Raw genomic sequence first — 13,528 nt, 5'->3', positions numbered from 1 at the left:
TGAGAAACTGCTTCATCTCTTGAAAATATGCTTTGACTGAATTTCCAGCACCTTACAGGTCATAGCTATGAGCATCCCAACTAGCAGGAGCAGGCAAACATTCTACAATCCTGCAGACTGAATTAACTTTAAAAAAAAAAAAAAAAAGTGGTTACTCAGCTTTTTATCTCTGTGTGTATTTTTTATTACTTGATTTACTCTGTTCATCTTCTGCTTATATTGTATAATGGCATAACAAAGCCAGCTTTTTCTATCTTTAAAACCTTTAGGAAGAAAATATGAAGATATGATTGTTAAATAGATGTTTAGGGTTTCTTTTTTATGTGTGTGTGATGAGAATTCTTTGTGATGGCAGATCTAGGGAAGTGGCAAGAGGCAGGAAAAGGGGTAAGTGCTGAAGAGATTGATACCTCGTTACTGAAAAATAAAAAACTGGACTTGGGAATGGGAGAGAGAAGCCATGTTCTGGCCAAACCTCTAATATCGCTCTGTAAAGCAGAAAACATAAATTAATCCTGTGTTTGGTTTTAGATTTGTGGCTTATAAAGACTAAATGCACTATTTTATGTTTTCTCCTTTCCATATATGACAAACTGAAGCTAAAGTATTCCCTCTTGTACCTTTAAATAATTCAGGCTTGCCTCTGAGGGGAATATAGTAGATGTGCAAATGGTCCCTCTGCTCGCCATAGAATGCTCTTCTCCAGAGCATTGTGAGATGACAGGACTGCCGTGCATAGGACTCTGCTGTCCTGCCAAAAGCGCCAGCTGTTTATCCGTAGCCCATGAGAATTTAAAGTAGGGTCTGCTGTGGCTCAAGCTCTGCTCCTGTACTGAGAGCATGGGAGACGCCTGCCCTCCCTGGACTGGCCACAAAGTAGGACACCCAGGCAGCTAGTTCATGCGTAGCTGTGATGCATATAGGCACGGCAAGGCCTCTGTGCGTGCAATTGAATCTTTCTTCACCATGTGGCATTTAATATCTTTCATCAGTTACATCCCTTGCACTCTGAGATTTTTATGACATTTTCATGTTGGCCTTTTCTTCTCTTCTGTCCTCTTTGCTCCGTGCCCCATTTTTCGTGAGAGTGAATTCCTCCCCTCCCTCTCCTGATCCTTTTTTTCCATTTCATTTTTATATCATTTGCTTCTTATATTTTCTTTGCAGTACCTGCGGCAGCTGCTTTGCAGGCCCCCCGCTGTGCAAATCGCCCTTCACAGAGGAAGATCTTCCTGTCAGTGACTGACAAGAGGTGCCAGGAGCAGGATAGGAGACTTTAAAAACCCGTGAGTTGGCAAATCAGCGGGTACCTGTGTGCAGTTCTGGATACGTCCTAGCATTAGTTCCTATCTTGTATCAAAGGGTTTTTAGGATGATATGGCCCACGGGCAGAGTTTCAGGTTAAAAGGAACACACTCATAGTGTTTGGCTGCATCTACCATCTCAATTTTGTTGTTTTAAATGTAATGACATGAGCAGGTTGTTCTTGGGGAGGTTTTTGGTTTGTGTTTTGTTGTTGTTTTTTGTTTGGTTTTTTTGCTGCTGTTGTTCTACAGGGACTGTGTTTACAACAGCCTAAACAAGGAGAAAATATTCTTAGTACTAAACAGCTCTGGTTTTTCTTCTCCAAAGAAATAAAGATGCCTTTCATATTTTCCAAGGCTGACAATGTTGAAGAGGTTAAGATACATCAAAGACTGAAGGGAAAGAGGAAGGGACCTGCTGTAACTACCGGTTTCTTTAAGGGAAAGATGTGGGATTTTAGGTGAAACTAGGAATGCTCTGGACAGTCCTCTCTCCTAGAAGTACAGGAGAAGGCAAAGGGTCTGGAGGAGTTTGGAAACTTGGTTTAGTTCCTGAACAATCTTAAAGAGATTTTAAAATCAGTCCTAAGTGAAAGCACTTTGCACAAGAAGGTGTAGCTTTCAGGCAAAACAACACTTGAATCAAATGCAGAATAAATAACCTGAATAAAGGGCACAGAATTTTGTCCACTGTGATCATTTGATCTGAGTGGCTTAAGGCTTTGCATGCTTCATACTTGCAAACCAGCTGCAAAATGCAGGAAATACAAGTAGCCATGGTCTGACATTTCCCCATCTGTTCCCAATATTTAATAATTTGCTCTCTTTTCTGAGCATATTAAGTTTATTTATAAATTTTAAAAATATGTTTTATTTTATATAATGAGCTTAAAGCTATAATGGCCTTTTTGCTCCAAATTGCTCAAAACACCCTCCTTTGCCAGATGGAGGGTATTAATTTTTCTGGAGGAATTTGTGTATAAGGTACAGATGAACAAGACACTTTTTAGCACACCAGGCTTTTGCCTTGCTGTTCTGCGTGTGTTTCTATTCTCTAGAGCTTCTGTGCAGTGAGTGAGTGTTTTGAAAGGCCTAAATTCTTTTTTTTGCCTTGCTCTAAGGATGATGGAGAGTGAAGTAAACCCTGGTTCTCACAGCTGAAACTAGTCTTTTACTAACTGGAAAAAAGCCTTCCCTTTGAAAAGCTTGCTAAGAATCATCCTCAACATATTGGAATCAGTAACAATTTCGCTGTTGAGCTGAACAGCACTAAACACAACTAAATGGCACTTCAGTTAAGAACAGCTTTTAAAACACTTTAGGGAAGGCTTGTTTTCATATATGAGATTATAAATGCTATGGGTAGGAAAAACAAACTGGATCTAAATGTCCATGTACCCAAAATATGGCCGAGTACAATCTCCCAGATTTATGCGGGTAGTGCCTCATTTTAGCTAATGCTTTGTCCACACTCAGTCTGTGAGTGGGAGGTGGTCGTAGCTTCAGACTGCATGCCCCAGAATGCTACACTGAGAAGAAATGCTGACCTAAATACCTTTCTGGCCTCTGTGCTTCATAACTTTGGTTTCTAAAGCACAGTCTCAAATCTTTTTATTCTGTAGTGATTATAATTCTGAGGCTGTTTCAAACTGAAATTTAAATATCTGAAATAAAAATATACCATGGGCTGCCTCCTGCACCTGCTTATATTTATGTAGCAGTCCAGTGAAGTGAATGAAAATACGCCTATTTACATAAAGATTCAATCTGGTCCAAAATGGATTGTTTTTCACATAAAGATACAATTCGGTAAAGGCAAGTGGATTTTTAATTTAATAATACTTTGTGTAGTTACTTCATTATAATGCATGGATTGATTCACCATACTTTTGTCTCCCAGCAAACTGAAGATAGAAAGGGGAACTGGTAAGATGGGTGGGAATAGACCATGTAATTAGAAGAATCCTTCCTGGGTTTTCTTTCAGATTCATTTGCCCTCTGTCAAGACAATTTTGTTTATAAATTAGTGAGAACTTCTGGTGGTTATAAATTAACCTCACTTTTACTCTTACCAAGATTCTTAACTTTTCTAAAAAGCGACCAGGTTCCCGCCTGAACTGAAAATTAGTAATTCAAGTAATTCTAATGTTCTTGGTGATTGTGGTAAGCTGCTAAAATTGATATTGTAGTATTTCTTTAACAAATTAATTGTAATGGTGAGAATAAAATCAATCGCACTCAACATGAAAAATAGGTCTTTTCAAACAAGCCTAACTTCATTCTCTGAGAAAATTAAAAGTTTGGTTAAGGAAAGTAACCAGATAAGGAATATATTTAGGCTTCTGTAAATCTTATGACTATCACATAAAGAACATCACAGTTTGTCTATATGGAAAACATTAAATAATTAAGAACTGGATGATAGACTTGTCTTACAATAGCTGTCAAAAGAAATTTTCATCAAATAGCAATGTTTCCTGGAATGGTATATATCAATGTGAAGCCTGGCATTAATCAGTATTTTTCACTGTAACATCACCGCTATGACACTGTTGATGGCAGAATGCCAACCAAGGGCAAACCTGTCCTTCCGGGTGACTTGGATTGCAAAGTAGGATTGGAACCAGAAGAATAAAATATTTTGTTATATACCCAAAAGCAAAGTAATAAATCAAGTAACAGGGACTATGAACTATGCCTGGTGGTTAAGAGTGGTATTATGAAAGCAGATACTGTGAAATGTGTTTAGGTACCGTCGTGGAGAAGCAACTGAACATAAGACATAAATAGTGCAGCGGGAAATGGCATTAGAGAGGGCGTTCACCTCTATGCACAGCATTTCTAAGGTGGTACAGGACTATAGCATGCAGTTCTAGCGTTAGATTTCCAAAATTATACTAAAAATTGGCAAGATGTAGGGACTGAATAGCAAGGGAGATGATATATAGGTTCAGTGGATCTACAACCACAGGATCTATGACTGATACAGTCCTTATAGATCCTGTGTCCATGGTGGTATATGTGTCCATGTGTCTGTCCATGCAGCTGTAAACCAGATGAGATTTTCTCTGGTCTTCATTTTGGGGAGACCCTTAAGGGAAAAGATTCCATCTTGCATGTTTTGCATTGTTGATTTTTATAGTAATTGAGTCTTTTTCCTCGTTTCCATGCAGCACTAAGCAAAACTATTGCTCCACTTCATTACCTTGGGTCTCTAGGCTCTCAAGGATAAAAATGAGCACAACCTAAGTGAAACTGAAGTGTTGAAGATACTAAAAGCAGTATGAGTCTTCCAATTTGAGCTATGTTGTTAAAAAATAATTACTGCAGAAGGTGTGGTATCTCCCGGCTGAACATTCCCAAACTCTACTGCACTGTGGCCTGTTAAACCCTTAAGTGTGCATCTGTGTAAAGGCACTTGGGAACGTTAATTCACAGCTACAGTTCATTCAAATGAATTTTCCTGAGGTTTCCTGTTTAGGAAAGCCTAAATTTATTACAAGAGGTCTGGCTAACAGCCCCGAAATGGAACTTATTACAAGAATAAGCATTTCGATGACATTCCTGTTACAAGCCCTTACCACTAATATTTTTCCTTGAACTCCCTGCCTCTATATCCTGAAAATAACACAGGTAAATCCCTAGTCTTTTACATATATTGAAAAGCCTACTAAGTGAAAGAAATACCATAATAAATGATCAAGTATAAAAAAGGGCTTAGATGTTTCCCAGAAGTGATACAACAAAATTAAAATCAACTGATTCCCCTGGAAAAACACTAATACGTGTCACTGCAGCAATTCCTCTGCATGTTTCTCTAAGTTTAATGTAGTTTCTGGAATAGCTTTTTAGAATGGTTTTCACAGAAATTACTGAAGGAAGGAGACGTTACCTGAATGAGTAATAACAAAAATGCGCTAGGCAGATGGTACAGAGATCTAGGATCTAATATCTACCAGACTTCAAATGTGGCCATTCAGCTGCCTTTACGTTTTCTATGTGAGGATAACAAAAGCAGCTTTGGAAAACTCCCCGCTCTCCCTATAAGCTTTAATCAATTTCTAAGCAAACCTCTGAGACTTTTTGTTTTCTTCTGACAAAGGAAAGTTGGTGGTGTTCTTAAGCTGTCTAAAATATTTTGACGTGGAGCTGCAGTACAATTTTCACTTGAAAAATTTCATTTTCAAGTAGAAAAGCCTTGCAATTTGTGGGGTATTGGGAAGTTTTCGGTCAGATTTTTTTTTTTTTGGAAGAAAAGTAACATGAAAAGAGTAATGATTGTCTTGCTGCAAATGAGTAAAGATTGACATTAAATTTTTGATTCACAGTGCAGCTTTGAGAAAGCCATTCTGGATTTCTGTCTCGCATACTACAATAACTGAGACATGTGCATCTTATGCTGGTCTTCTACTTTATTTTCTTTTTTTTTTCACTTGGATTTTTTTTTGTTATTTCTAGAACTGCCCTCTTGTTTTTCTTTTTTTTCCACCTGTACACTTTATTTGTTAAATTTTAATTCTATGTCAGCATTTCATTATTCATTTAAATCCCTCCCTTCCTCCCTTGTAAGAGGGATCTCTGGATTTGTTTGACTACTTTTGCCTTTTTTTTTTTCCCCCTTGACTTTATCTTCTTCCTTTCTTTCATTTCTTCTTTCATCTTTTTTTTTGCATAAGCTCTCTTTTTAACAATTCTGCAGTTTCTCATATGTTTTTCTTTCCCAGTGGAAGACGAATAGTCAAGGTAGCTAGGAGACTGCTGCTCTCTTGGTAGTTGCACAGAGAAACCGCTCACTTGGGAAAGAGGGATATGGTAGATGGGAACAGGAGTATCAAAATGCAGGCTGCAGTTTAGCCTGCGCAGAGCAAAGCGGCTATCTGAGCTAACAGATATTGAAGGTTTGGTTCTTTCATTTTTGCAGGAATTAATTAATTTATATTTTTCTAAATTGTGTATTTCTGAGTACTGCAGCTTCTAACTAGCAGAATTGGAGAGATGTGGAGGGACTGGAAGTCAGGGGACAAACCAACCTGTGGACATTAAAAAGCACTTAGCTGTCTGAGTGCTGGACAGGGTTAACATGCGTAGCTAGATATTTCAGTAGCTTCCTCTCTTCATTCTCCAAAGGACACTATTCTTATTGCCATTTCTTTTTTTAATTTGTAGATTCCCCTTCCTCCCTGAGCCATCTCTAACATTCAGTTTTGCCGTGTAGGTATGGAAATTACCCATATGTTTTCACCAGTGTCAGGGCTCTCTTAATGTGCCCTGAAAAGTTTTGACAAATAAAATAGAGCTAAATACCAAGTAAAACCTGTGTCTTCCTGAGGTGGCCCTAAAACAGAATCGGTATTTTTTCCACAGTCGTAAAGATTGAAGAGCAGCCCTTTTTTCCAACAGTTCAGAGCTTCCAGTTTCAGTCTTTTGAAGCTACAAACCTTAAAGTCATCGCTAACTCCTGTACAGGCAGACACCTGTGGAATCTCTGAGAAATTATTCTGTTTTGGAGCAGGACTGGATGTTATAGCTAGCTTTGTGTTGCTGAAATTCTTTTGTGAGTTTCAAGCTCTACCGGCAAGTTGTTGCTAAATGCCCTTTCCAATACTTAACTTCGAGATTTGTAAAAATAGGCCAAAAATATGTCTTGCTATTCTGGAGACCATACTGTTTCTTTAGTAAAATGCATGAAATGGACAGTTCATGTGGAAAAAACCCCATAAAGATCTATTGTTTTGAATACAAGAGGCACTGTTTCTCTGCAGGTGTTTTGCACGAGGGAAAGCTGCAAGGATAGCATTTAGGAGTTTAAATAATGAGTGTGGAACTGTGTATCTTCCCCAACCAATGATTCTTTCAGTGAACATGATCACGAGGGAAATTGAATTCAAACATAAGCTTATTCCCATGCTAATTAGTCCACTCTCTGACTCTCACAAGATAATAGTAATCCAGACAGAATCAAAATCAAAAGCAACTTCTGTTGTTTTTTGGTGGTTAACGTTGTAATTGTACTTTGGTTATTACAAATAGTACTATTTTAGAAGAAGAACACAGCTAAGAGTATGTGTGATTTTGACTTTGGAGGTATGGACCAGATTCAGGGCTGGTGTTAATTGGTGGTTCAGCCCAGTGAAGCTAATGGTGGTAGAAGCTGCCTCAGGGTGTCTGTCTGTTTATGTAGCTCCACTCTCCCCTAGGCTACTTCCCTGGCTTAATCCCTCCAGCCTAGAAACACATTTCTTCTTATTATTTAAGATTCCATAGACCCTTCATATTTAATATCAGTATAAAGGGGAAATAGCCCCAGGAGAAAGATCAGAGTTTCTGTTCTGTTGAGGCATCAGAGTCATTCTTCCCTTAATGAAGAGGAACAGCAGGATGGATAAAAATCAATGATTTAAAAAATAAATTGGATTTTAATTTAAGTTTAAAAAATTTTTTCTTGAGTAAAACTATTTAAAATTAAGTTTTAAACCTATATTACATCCAATTTATTCTGATGTATTAAATCATTTAAAGTTTAAAGAAAAAAAATCCCAAAATGTGTTGCTGGCAAGGTTTTCACATCAGGCCAGTGAGTCACTACTCATAAGCAGTGAAGAGAAAATAGTTCTTCTAGGTGCCATTTACTCACTTAATTTCATTCAGTGACTAAAGTCAACACAAAGAAAATTGAGATATGTTTTCACTGTGTACTCTTCAGTTTTTTTCCTAAAAAGACAGCAATATTAAAATTTTTCCTTGGAATTAAATATATCCATTTTGGCATAGCTGGCACTCAGCACTAAGTCTCTGAGAAAGCAGGATGCCTATTTTCCTTTACCACATATGGTTAAAAATGAAGTATAAGATGAGACCTACCAGTTTTAAAGTCTTGAATGATGTGATAGTCAGAAACAACCATTGCAAGTCACTTTAATAAGTTTTCCTTTGTTGATTAAAATAATTCATTTGAAAAGCAAAATACATTTTGATAACTTTACATTTTTCCCTTGAGAACACTTGCATTAATTTGTATTTATAAATATTGATTTATAATCTACATTTTTGTAGATTATTACCTTCTATTGTTGTTTTAATAAATGTGTATCGTTAGAAAACTATGTATGCATATATAATAAAATGGCTATACTTAGTCATAAATTGACATGTTTTAAAAATTACCAGCCCGAGATAATCAGTCTCTCTTTAGGAAAATAACTGAGAAGTATCAATGCAAAACAAGACAAAAATCAAAGTTTTCTGCTTGCTGACTTAAAGGTCATGATTTTCTATCAAGCTGTTCTGTTCTAAGCCTTCATATAACTTGCTAAAAAGCCCACAGGTCTAGCTCATCAGGGTTTAATATGCAATCAACCAAGTACATGTGATAGCACAGGTTATTCACAGGAAAAATCACAGTGCTACCACATTTTGGCATGTCTGTGTCAGTCTTGAAAAACAAGAGTACATTCTCTAGATATCTGCCAGGAAGGAGGTGTTGAAGGGGGGTGTGTGTGTGTGTGCGCTGTTGTTAGGAGGAGGCTATATAGGAAATGAGCCTGCTGTTTGATTTGAATGCATCTTCGTTTTCTGTTTAATTCAAACAACTGAGACTGCCTGTCCTACCTTAGCAAGATAGCTATCTATTTGCATTTGACCATTATCTGGGTTAGAGAAAACATACCAGCAGCCCCTGTGGATGAGATACTGGTCAGCAAATCTGCAGAAGCAAATTAGAAACAGGAATTGGAGGAGGAGGAATTTGCTCAGAAGGCTAAGCAGCTCTTCACAGCACAAATATCTTGCCATTTGCCACTGGTCTCAATGCACACACACTTCATTTGGTCCATGGGGTTTATTCCAGTTGTTTTCAGTGTGAGTAGATGGAAACATATCCATAGTTTTAGGGCCTGAGGATGTGCTAACTGCCTTCAGTCCTCACCAGAATGAGGGCCTTTGCACTAGTGGGCAAAATTCACTTTGAAACTGAAAAAAGTTTTGTTCTGGCAGATCCTGAAAATAGAAATGTAAACTGTCATTCAGCACTGAGGGGTAAAGGCCTAATCTGGATTTGGATTCTAATTTTTAATACTGCTGTATCATGGGGTGGGAGGGAAGCTATATGTTACCTTTTTAGCGGGTGCAATGTGTGTGTGGGGGGAAGCAAATACTATTGCACAAAGAAATGAAACTCCACATTTGTATATGCAGTTCTTTCAGGATTTACCCCAATACAGATTATTGATGGGAGTAGTATTTCTATTTACTCATCAATATCCTGTTTTGTTTCTTTTGTGAAAGCTTTTTTTGCCCCCTCCTCCCCCCACTCCCATCCCCCTATTGTCCTTATGCCTAGTATTTTTCCACACTTTATTTCCTAAAAGACTAGCAGGTTTGACGATGCATTGTGATTTCTTTTCTACAGGGCTTTATGAAGGAAGCTGGAGGCAGTTCTCATTAGTCTCACTGACATCTTTTATCACTTATCAGAGGAACAAGCAAACGGAGAGCAATTCCTTTGATCATGGCAAAAGTAGAAAGAGTATTAAAAACCCTATGAAGATTCACTAAGTAGAAAGTGGAAAAGACAGTCTGTGGCATGTTTCAAAGAAGTAACATGATTTAAAGTTGCCAGATTTTCTTGTATATATTAAAGAATTGTTAATGATGCTACATTTTACATGCATCCTTAGGTTTTTGGGTTTTTTCAAAAAAAAAAACAGGCAAAGGAGTTCTTAGGTAGAATGGATGGATTAGATCAATTGGAAAATATCTCTAAAAGGTGAGCTGTGTCAGAGAGGAATTCTGTGATTCAATGAAAATTCTTGAAAATAAAAATAAGGTTGTAATGGTAGCACAATGGATTGAAAAAGAAACCTGCTCTCGTGGGAGAATGTTAAGAAATCTTAAGAATTCCTTTTCTTTTGGAGGCATTCTGTGGTGAATCAATGTGTGTTTGTGAAGTCTGCACATGGGAACTGCAATGCTTGCAATTATCCATGTATACCTGACTGCCTAACTCTGACCTCAGAGTGCCACTGCTTCTTCATTCTATGGAAAAATAAGATTTTTCTCAGTGGTTCTGAGTATTGATTCACCTAGCATGATGCCCTCGTCATGTGCCTTGCATTATTACCAACAGGGCAGGGAGAAAAGAGAAGAGAATATACCCTCCATAGCCACTGAGCATTATGTTGTCTAGAACCACTAGTGCTTTTCTGTACGGCTGCAGCTCGGTTATCCACTGCTTATAAATCCCTTCTCGATTTCTGCATGTGATCAGCTCATATCTTAAAGAATCAGATTCGAACTGCCCTTGAAGGCCCTTGTCTTAACTTGTGAAAAGAGAGACCACATTTTCTTCCCACATGGACTCTGTGCCCGCCTTGTCCCTGCAGCATTTTTTACTACCGTAGCTCATTTTTAACTATGTTGAATTTGATTTAGATATGATTCAATGTAGTATGTTTCTATAGCACCTTTTATGCAAGCATCCCCAGAGCACTTTCTGATCAAGCTAAAATTAGCTCTGAACTACATACATATTCCTAAAAGATTCATTTTAAAAAAAAAAAAAAAAGGGTAAAGAGAAGGTAGCAATGTATGGACTCAGTTCAAAGTTAAAACAGGCAGAGGGGCAAGTTTTTCTCTGTTAGACCAGAGTAACAGAGGAGGAACTAATTCAGTATATTGCTTTATAACAGGCTTGGAATGTGATTCTCCAAGTTAGTGCAATGCACTGCTCTAACAATACCGTCCAGAATGAATTGCATAAATGTTGTAAATGACCTGGAGGTGGCAGGTGAAGCAATACATAGGTGGGTTATCAGATCTCCCTTTATGTACACATTGTTCTAACATTTGCTGCTTCTGATAAGAAAAGGAAAGCCACACAATTCTTTGTGATACATGGCCTCAGTCATCCAAGAGGAAGACAGTGGGAGGAATAAATAAATAGCTTTGAGGGATTTGAATCATGGATCCAAATTTGCCAGAGCAAGGGGCTTGGAGATAAAGCAAACTCCAGTTGGTTTCTTTGGATTAAAAAAAGATGATCATTGCCAGAAGTGGTCAGGAGGGACAGGCTGACACAGGGTGACACGCTGAGGAAGAAGGCTGAGTTAGATCTTTTCCTAGACGTAGAGACCTTAATGAAAATCAGACTAGTATATGATCTCTTTCATTGTTGTAAGACTTTCTTTTGATCCTTTTCCTTTAACTAAATAAAATGTTTCTTTAAGGCAGTAATTTGATCACCACTATTGTTCCTTCATGGAAGAGAACTGTAGGGCCTAAAGATGCATCAAACCTGCTGAGAAAATTAGAAGACAGATTGCTGCGAGACAGGTGATGATGGTCTGAACTAGCAAGAAGAGAACTGAACATAGCTCAGTGCTCTTACTAATGGTCATGCGTGTTTGTTAACAGATCTGCCTGTACCAAAGGTGGTAGCCAGGCTGGTGGAATTCCACCTCCATGGCTCGTCCCCACTGTTTCCAGAGCAGTGAGACAAAGGGCATCAATATATTATGATGTGGCAACCTCAAATCATGGCAACTGTGTGATCAGTGCAGGTGCTTGAGGGTCATCTGCAACAGGCAGGAAAGCCTTAAATGGCAGTGAACAAAAGGAAGAGAAATTTTATAGCCAAATGGTTAAGAAAGACAGTATTTGAAGTCCGGCATTTGTTACAAAGAACAGTGAAAAAAATCTTTTGAGAAAAGTGAGATTTTTAAATACAATTGTACAAGGAGACATAAGGTCTTGTAACCACAGCTAATAGATTAAGCAAGTAAGTTGCATTTTCTGTGGAGATGTGCCTTGTAACACGTCATGGCCCCAGACAGTAGCTGAAAACTTACTATGGGGTGCAGCTGAGCTGTACTGCAGCATGGCAGGAAAGACAGGAAGCATGCATGTCTGAAAACTTGATCTTAGGCTGAGCTTTTTAGATCTCTAAGGCTATATGTGCTTTTGTGAAATTAAGAACTTTACCAAAACAGGAAGACAAAACGTGGAAAATGTGTACATTCAGGCTACAGTGTTCAGTGAATAAATCCCATCTGGGCCTGAGGAAAGACTGACGGCATAGTTCAATTAGGAAGTTAAGGGCATCTCTGGAGCCTGTCGTGCTGCAGTCAATCCTTTACGCTGTGGTGAATCAATTGTCAAATGTGACAACAGTGAGGTGAGAAATGGACTCTCAAGTACATTGTTTCTGATTTAGAGACCTTTCCATAGCTAGCAAATTGATCTATTTTGCTCCAAATATAATTGCAGTGTCTGAGGCAGAGAGAATGGGACGGGAGGAAGGAGCAGAGAGAAGGTCTGTGAAGACACTTGGTGACAAATGCAAAATAGTAGCTGTAAATACATCCCGCGGAAAGATTGAACCTCTGGACTGACACACAAATAATCTGCCCAGCTCTACCATGTGCTTCCTCTGACTGTGATTAGCTGTGTAATTGTTCTTTGTCTTGGCATTCCACTTGTTTATTTTGTGTACTGCTCCCTCATCCTCTCTATTGTGAGCATCAGTGGTGTGCTACAGTGTGGCAGAAATGGGGAAAACATATTGAGATCAGATGAAGTATCTCCCTTGCCCTGCCTTCATGCTCTGCCTCTTAACTGAGGTATTGAAGGGTTTTTGGGGTGGCAGCAGCAGACAAAGGCTGTTTCAAGAGTGCTGTGCCTTCCCAAAGGGAAATTAATTCCTTTCCTATACAAGAGATTTATATGGCAAATTAGGTCAGTTACCATTAAGCTACTGCATAGCAGGACAAATCATAATTTTAAATACATTTAAAATGTAAGTACGTTTAAGATACATTCTGATGCAGTACAAATCAAGCCTCTTACAGTTGCTATGTGGACCAGTTAGATGAACATGGAGCATAATAATCAAGGAACAAGTTAGTTGGGTTTACTGCTGCTTGTGAGGACTATATAATTTATACCATTGTTTATGTTTACTTACAACCAAGTATTCTTACTGCTATCTCCTCAGGATAAGAAAAACATAAGTGCATAAATAAAAACCCCTTCTTCCTGTCAGTCTCTCTGAGTTACTGTTTTTACCCTGAAAATCTGCATGACTGTTCTTCAGAGGAGATGGAATGAATGGAAACTTATGCCCTTCCTTTCCCAAAGTTTCCCAACATCAGCCCTAAAAATGCAGCCATCTGTTATGCAACTGACCAACCATTTGTTTGCTTCTTCCCAGATTTCTTTTCTGTCTTCAT

The sequence above is a fragment of the Calonectris borealis genome, chromosome 12 (genome assembly GCF_964195595.1).
Source record: "Calonectris borealis chromosome 12, bCalBor7.hap1.2, whole genome shotgun sequence".
Lineage (NCBI taxonomy): Eukaryota > Metazoa > Chordata > Aves > Procellariiformes > Procellariidae > Calonectris > Calonectris borealis.
This window is presented reverse-complemented; position numbering follows the sequence as displayed.